Consider the following 6,235-nt stretch of genomic DNA (forward strand, 5'->3'; position numbering starts at 1 on the left):
ACCCCAGAATTCCAGCTCTGTACTTTGCGCTTGAACAGGTACTGGGGGCAAGAAAGAAGAAATCAGTCTGGAAGAGCTTCCTGGTTTCATTCCAAGTCCAAGAGCCCCAGAAAAATGTCCTTCAGCTAATGCGATAACACTGAAACAGCATGTAGTAAGCAGATGGGGAAACAGGCCCAGAGAGCGGAATTAATTTATTTGCCTGGGCCTGGCTCTGCCCCTATTTGATCCAGGGTTTTCACCACCCATCTCTTCCTACTTGCCTGTAGATGTTCCACATCAGTCCATTAGCCAGCGTGCACACAAGTGTACCATAGCCAATAGCTATCGTAACCATTAGCTACAAGTAGCTATTTAAGTTCATTACTATCAAATAACATTGAAAATTGGCTTTTCAGTCCCACCAGCCACATTGCAAGTGTTCGATAGCTACAAATGGCCAGGCACTGTGGTTTGAACAGCGCGAACTTAGAACGTTTCCATCGTCACGGAAGGTTCTACAAACGGCCAGGGGCTGTGGTTTTGAACAGCACGAACTTAGAACATTTCCATCATCACAGAAGGTTCTATTGCATAGTGCCCCTCAGGGTGTCACAGCACCTGTCCCGGGGCCGGCCCAGAGGTGTAGGGAGGAGACCTGTGAGAGCTCCTGGAAGAAGAACAGGGTTAACTCAGAACCCAGTTTCAGCCTGGCAAGTGGTTCTGCCTCTTCCGAATGAGTAAAGGCTGCCCAGGAAAAGAGGAGTAGTGGCCAACAAAATGCTAAGTCCCTCTTGTGTAGGGTTCTTTGGGGGTGAGAACAGGCACTGCTCCTGTTTGGGGGTGATCTGAAGAAGGAGGAGTAGCTGATGCTATAAAAATCCTCTAAGGCTAATAGTATTAACTACCATTTACTGACCACTAATAGTCCAAGCTGCATGCTAAGAACCTGGCACAGCCCTCTGAGGCAGGTGCAAGGACGAACTCCACTTTACAGAGAGGCAAAGGCTCAGAGAGGTTAAGTAACTGCCCCAATGTCACACAGCAGGACGTGAGTTGGATCTGGCACCGATGATAACGCAATGTCACCTCACAACAGGGAATTGTAGTAGCAGGTGGGAATGTCAAAGGCCCCTGGAGGCCAGAAGGAGGTTTAGTCCTGCCTGCTTCTCTCCCCACGACCCCAGCCAGCTGGAAGTCTTCCACAAGGGCAGGCTGGACAAACTCCCACGTGCAGTTTGTGCCAGGGCTTAAGCAAAGCAGCTGGTGGGAGAGGGGTCAGACTGCTACTGGAACCCTCTCCCCCTGGAAAGAGACGAGATAGATGTGACAATCCAGACCTCTGCAGGGGACATGGAGGTGGCAGCGGGATGGACCTGGCAGGTCACTGATAGCCCACCAGGCCCCTGGGATCTGCACTGTGACCTGCTGTTGCCCTTCACAGGTGTGTACAGCACAGCTTCTCCCAGCCTGGGAAAAACACACTCTCCAGTGGAAAGAATGGCTAAGTTTAGCTTCTTGACTCCTTCAGGTGATGACATACCCACACTCTACCAAGGTCACGCCTGGCCAGCCCCTGGAGGACACGGCTCCTGCTTCTAGGAAATGCTTAAGCACACCTACCATTTACTGAGTGCTTCTGTCTGTTCAGCCCTGGGCGAAGAGTGTTATGTTGTTTTTCATCCTAACAACCATCTTCTGATATAGTTATTATTTTTGTCGTCATCTCGTTTTTATAGATGATTAAACAGGTTCAGAGAACTTAAGTTCTGGCTCAAAGTCAACACAGCTGGAAAGTGATGGAAATAGGAATTGAACCTGCATGTTCTTGCCTCTTAATCCGGCACTGAGCGCAGAATGTGGGCTGTCAGGAAGTTCCCAGAAAGCCTTAGGTAACACTGGACTGGGTTTAACTTGGTTGGGGTCACCTTAAGGGGCTGTTTCCCTTCCCCCTCTCTCATCACTCTGTTTCCAGTACATCTGGGCTCAGCTGGAAATATTTCTCAAACTGAGTACAACCACCGAGGAAGCTGACCTTCTTCAGAAACCCAGGATCTCTCCCCGTACTCCCTCTCCTTACTCTCTTTCCCATCCAGTCCCTTACAAGTCCAGCTCTCAAGCCACACCAAACTCCAATACCTGGTACCTGCCCCAGCATCCCTTGCCCAGATGGTTGCAGCAGGCTCCTTAGTGACCCTGTGCTCCCTTCCACAATGGCGTTCCTCAAATCTTTTCCCTATGGTGTGGGCTGGTAACATGTTCAAACGCAAACCCGATTATATCACGTCATCAGTCTTTCACCCCACTGCCTAAAACCCTTCATGCCTTCCCATGGCTCTTATATAAGGAACAAGATCAGCCTAGAGGCCCAGTTTCCTCTGCCCCTACCTACCTCTCAGTCAAGAGTGGGGTGGAATACCCTCTTCTCCAGCCACAGGAAGCCTTCTCTCAGCTCTCTGATTGAAGTCCTTGTGCTTTCTCCCATTTCAAGGCTTTTGCAACTGCTGGTCTCTCCTTCTGGTACGCTCCTCTCATGTGAGCCTTGCCTAGTTAATTCTTACCCTTCTTGCAGATTTTAGCAGAACTCGACACCCCCTACACACCCAACTGAAATCACTGCCTTTCAGATGACTAATTGTTCTGATTTTGCTTTCCCCCTCAAGGACTGAAGGGTTCTTGGGACAGAGTTTCCTGTATTCAAACCAGAGAAGTCCCTGGCAAAGCAGGACAGATTGGTCACCCTCTCAGTTCTTAACAGTGATGCGCGCACAGTCGATGCTAAGGGAGTATTTGTTGAATGAGTGTGGGAGCCAGTGGGGACCACCCAGGAGGGGGCAGCCACTGCTGAGCCCCAATCACCTGGAGGAACCTTGGGATTCATAGCAGCTACTACTCACTAAACACTTACTTTGTGCCCTACCTGGTGTTGAATCCTCTGTCTGCCCTCCCTGTTTAATTAACAACTACCCTAGTTACTGCTGCCATTCTCTTTTTAAATTTGTTGAGGTGAAATTCCTCTATACATTAGAAAATAACCATTTCAAAGTGACCAATCCAGTGGCTTTTATTAGATCCACAATGTCATGCCTCCACCACCTTTGATGACATTTTCATCACCCCACAGGAAATCCCTTAACCATTGAGTTTATTCCCTTTGCCCCTCACCCTCCAGCCCCAACCAATCTGTTTTCTCTTATGGATTTACCTTTTCTGGCTATTTCACATAAACAGAATCTTACCATGTGACCTTTTATATCATTCCCATTAATAGATGAGGAAATTGAGGCTCAGAGAGGTTGAGGACCCTCAGCTAGGAAAGGGAGGAGCCAGGTGTTGGAACCACCACATTTAACTTTTGGGGATTACCCGCACCCACCTAAGCTGGTTTTCCTGCCTCACCCTCTTAGGATTCTGAGTTTGAGGCAAACCAGGGTAAGGGTGGTGCTAGTGGTAAAAAAATCTGCTTGCCAATGCAGGAGACTTAAGAGATCCCTTGGAGTAGGAAATGGCAACCCGATCCAGTGTTCTTGCCTGGAAAATTCTTTGGACAGAGGAGCCTGGCAGGCACAACTGAGCACGTGAGAGTAAGGGGTTCGATGCCAAGCTTTTCTTTTTTTTTTTTAAAGTGGCAAAAAATACATAACAAAATGTACTGTTTTTTACAGCCCCTTCCCAGTTTATCATTTTTCAGTGTATAGTTCAGTGGCATTAATTATATCCACAATGTTATGCACAATCCATTTCTTAAATGTTTTCACTATCCCAAACAGAAACTCTGTAACCACTAGGCAATAACTCCCTACTCCCTCCTCCCCAGCCTCTAATCTTTCTGTCCCTATGAATTTGCTGACTCTATTAGTAGGTACCTCAAATGTGTAGAATCATACTTGTCCTTTTGTGTCTGACTTCTTTCATTTTTAGCCTAATTCTTCAAGGTTCATCCATGTTGTAGCACACAGCAATACTACTTCAGTCCTTCTTATGGCTGAATAATATTCCACTGTATGGAAAGGCCTTATTTATCCATTCATCTGTTGACAGATGCATGGGTGGCTTCCATTTTTGGCTATTGTGGATAATGCTACTGTAAACATTGGTGCACCGCATCTTTTTGAGCCCCTATGTTCAATTCCTTTGGGTGTATACTGAGGAGTGGCATTGCTGGATCATATGGTATTTCGATGTTTAGCTTCTTGAAGAACTGCCACACTGTTTTCCACAGTAACTGCCCATCCTACATTCTTACTAGCAATGCAACAGGGGTTCCCATTTCTCCACATCCTCACCAACATTTGTTATTTTCTGGTTTTCTGATGGCCCATCCTACTGGGTATAAAATGGTATCTCATCATCAACACCAAGTTTTGAGGCTGGTCAAGAAACTGGAGATGGGAGCTGGACTGACAAGAAAGTAAAGATTATTCCAGGAGGAAAACAGAAATTAAGGGAAAACAGGGTATCATTGGGGTACCAAGTTCTGAACACACAGAGAGATACAAGACACAAGCTCAGGCCCGTTTTCAAATAATTTATTAGGAATTCAAAACTGAAAATAAAACCTGGAAAAAGAAGTTACAGATGTGGAGAGAAGAGACACCGGAGGGTGGTAACTTGCTGGCTTCAAAACACCGTGTAACATCTTTTTAAAAAAATTTCCCAAACAAATCAGAAAACGGAATTCCAAGGCCCTGAGCCCATGGGTGGGCCCAGTGGGGTGGGGGATCACAGGAAGGGGAGGAGAGGAAAGCTAAGTCTCTCATGACTCAGCTCAAGTGTGTAGAAAATTAAAAATAAAAACCAATAAAATGCAGCTTCTCTTTTATTAGGAAACATTAAAAAAAAAAAAAAACCACGAATAGCCGCGCATCTCAGTAACAAAGATTATTGCTTTGTGTTCTCAGGGCTAATAGGTTAAGCACCTCACACAGACAATTAACTCTCCAAAGGGGATTTTCAGGGGAGGGGACCATGATGCGGAAGGGAGCTTAGGTTCCCAGCCCCAGACCTGGGGGAGAGGACACGGGCAGACAGTGGGTGGGTGGGAGGCTCCACTCCGCCACACCAGCCTGGTCACTCGCTGTTCATGAAGTCATGACCCGAGCCTCTTTTTCCTTCAAAGAGGGCCCAGGGACTCGGGGCTCTGGCCACGGGACCATCCTGGTGGGGAACTTCAGTGAGAGAATGTGGGGGTTCCCTGAGAAGCCCTTTGCTTTCCCCTGGGGTCCGCCCCTTCCCAAAGTGCCCACCCCCAATGCCCACTCATGGGGGGCTCAGGGCAGAGACCATGAAGGCCTGACCAGGTAGGGGGCAGGCGGGGGTGACCTTTGGAGAGTTAATTCCTTTCCACCAGTGGCTCCGGGCGAGCCCTTCTCTTCCCTCGCCCCCACACTGGGTTTTTTTTTGGGGTGAACGGGCCCAAGGCCTTTGACCCCATAGGGCCTGAGAGAGCGGGGCCTGCCTTGGCCACAGTTGAGGCCTGCAAGCTTACAGTAACGGTGTCTGAGAGGGAGGTACAGAAACGCGGGTGGGGTGAGGCGATGCCCTCGCCCCCAAGGGGTCTTAGAGACGGGTAGGGGCTTCACCTCACAGTATTTACATATATGATACAGGACGGGATGGTTCCAGGGGCTCGGCCTGGCCTCCTCAGCCTGTCCTCCTCTCCAGGGCTGGAGGGAGCTGGCCAGGGGCCCACACCCACATAGACATTTTGTTCTCAGCTGGTGGGGGGGCACCTGGCCCCTTGCCCCCGGCGGCCTGGGGCTTCACATTCACAAACCTAGAAATAGTTTAAAAAACCGTTTCTTTAAAAAACAGAACAAAACAAAACAAAAAGGAAAGAGAAAAGGAAGGAAAAATCAGAATAAAAAAACCAGGGTTGTGGCTGTCGCCTGTAGCAGGCCCCCTCCGCCCTCACTCTAGCTATGCACAAATACAAAAGCCTTCTGGGTGGGGGGGGGTCCTATGGGGGCGCGGAGGGGAGAGGGGCGCAGACCCGACGTGGGGGGGGGCGCGGAGAGGAGAATGGGGGGCGGGGGAGGCGGCGGGCGGGCGGGGGCAACCGGCTAATCCAAAATAAATAAAAGCAGGTAGGACAGGGGAGGTGGGGGAAAAGGGCCAGGGGCGGAAGAGGTGGGGGTTAGTAGGGGAGCCAGACATGGATGTCCGGGGGTGAGTGGAGGGGCAGCAGGGCAGGGGCCAGGGGGCCCAGGGAGTAGGGGGCAGGCAGTAGCGGTCCGAGTCGCTGCGGGGGAGGGGG

The sequence above is a fragment of the Budorcas taxicolor genome, chromosome 17 (genome assembly GCF_023091745.1).
Source record: "Budorcas taxicolor isolate Tak-1 chromosome 17, Takin1.1, whole genome shotgun sequence".
Taxonomy (NCBI): Eukaryota; Metazoa; Chordata; class Mammalia; order Artiodactyla; family Bovidae; genus Budorcas; species Budorcas taxicolor.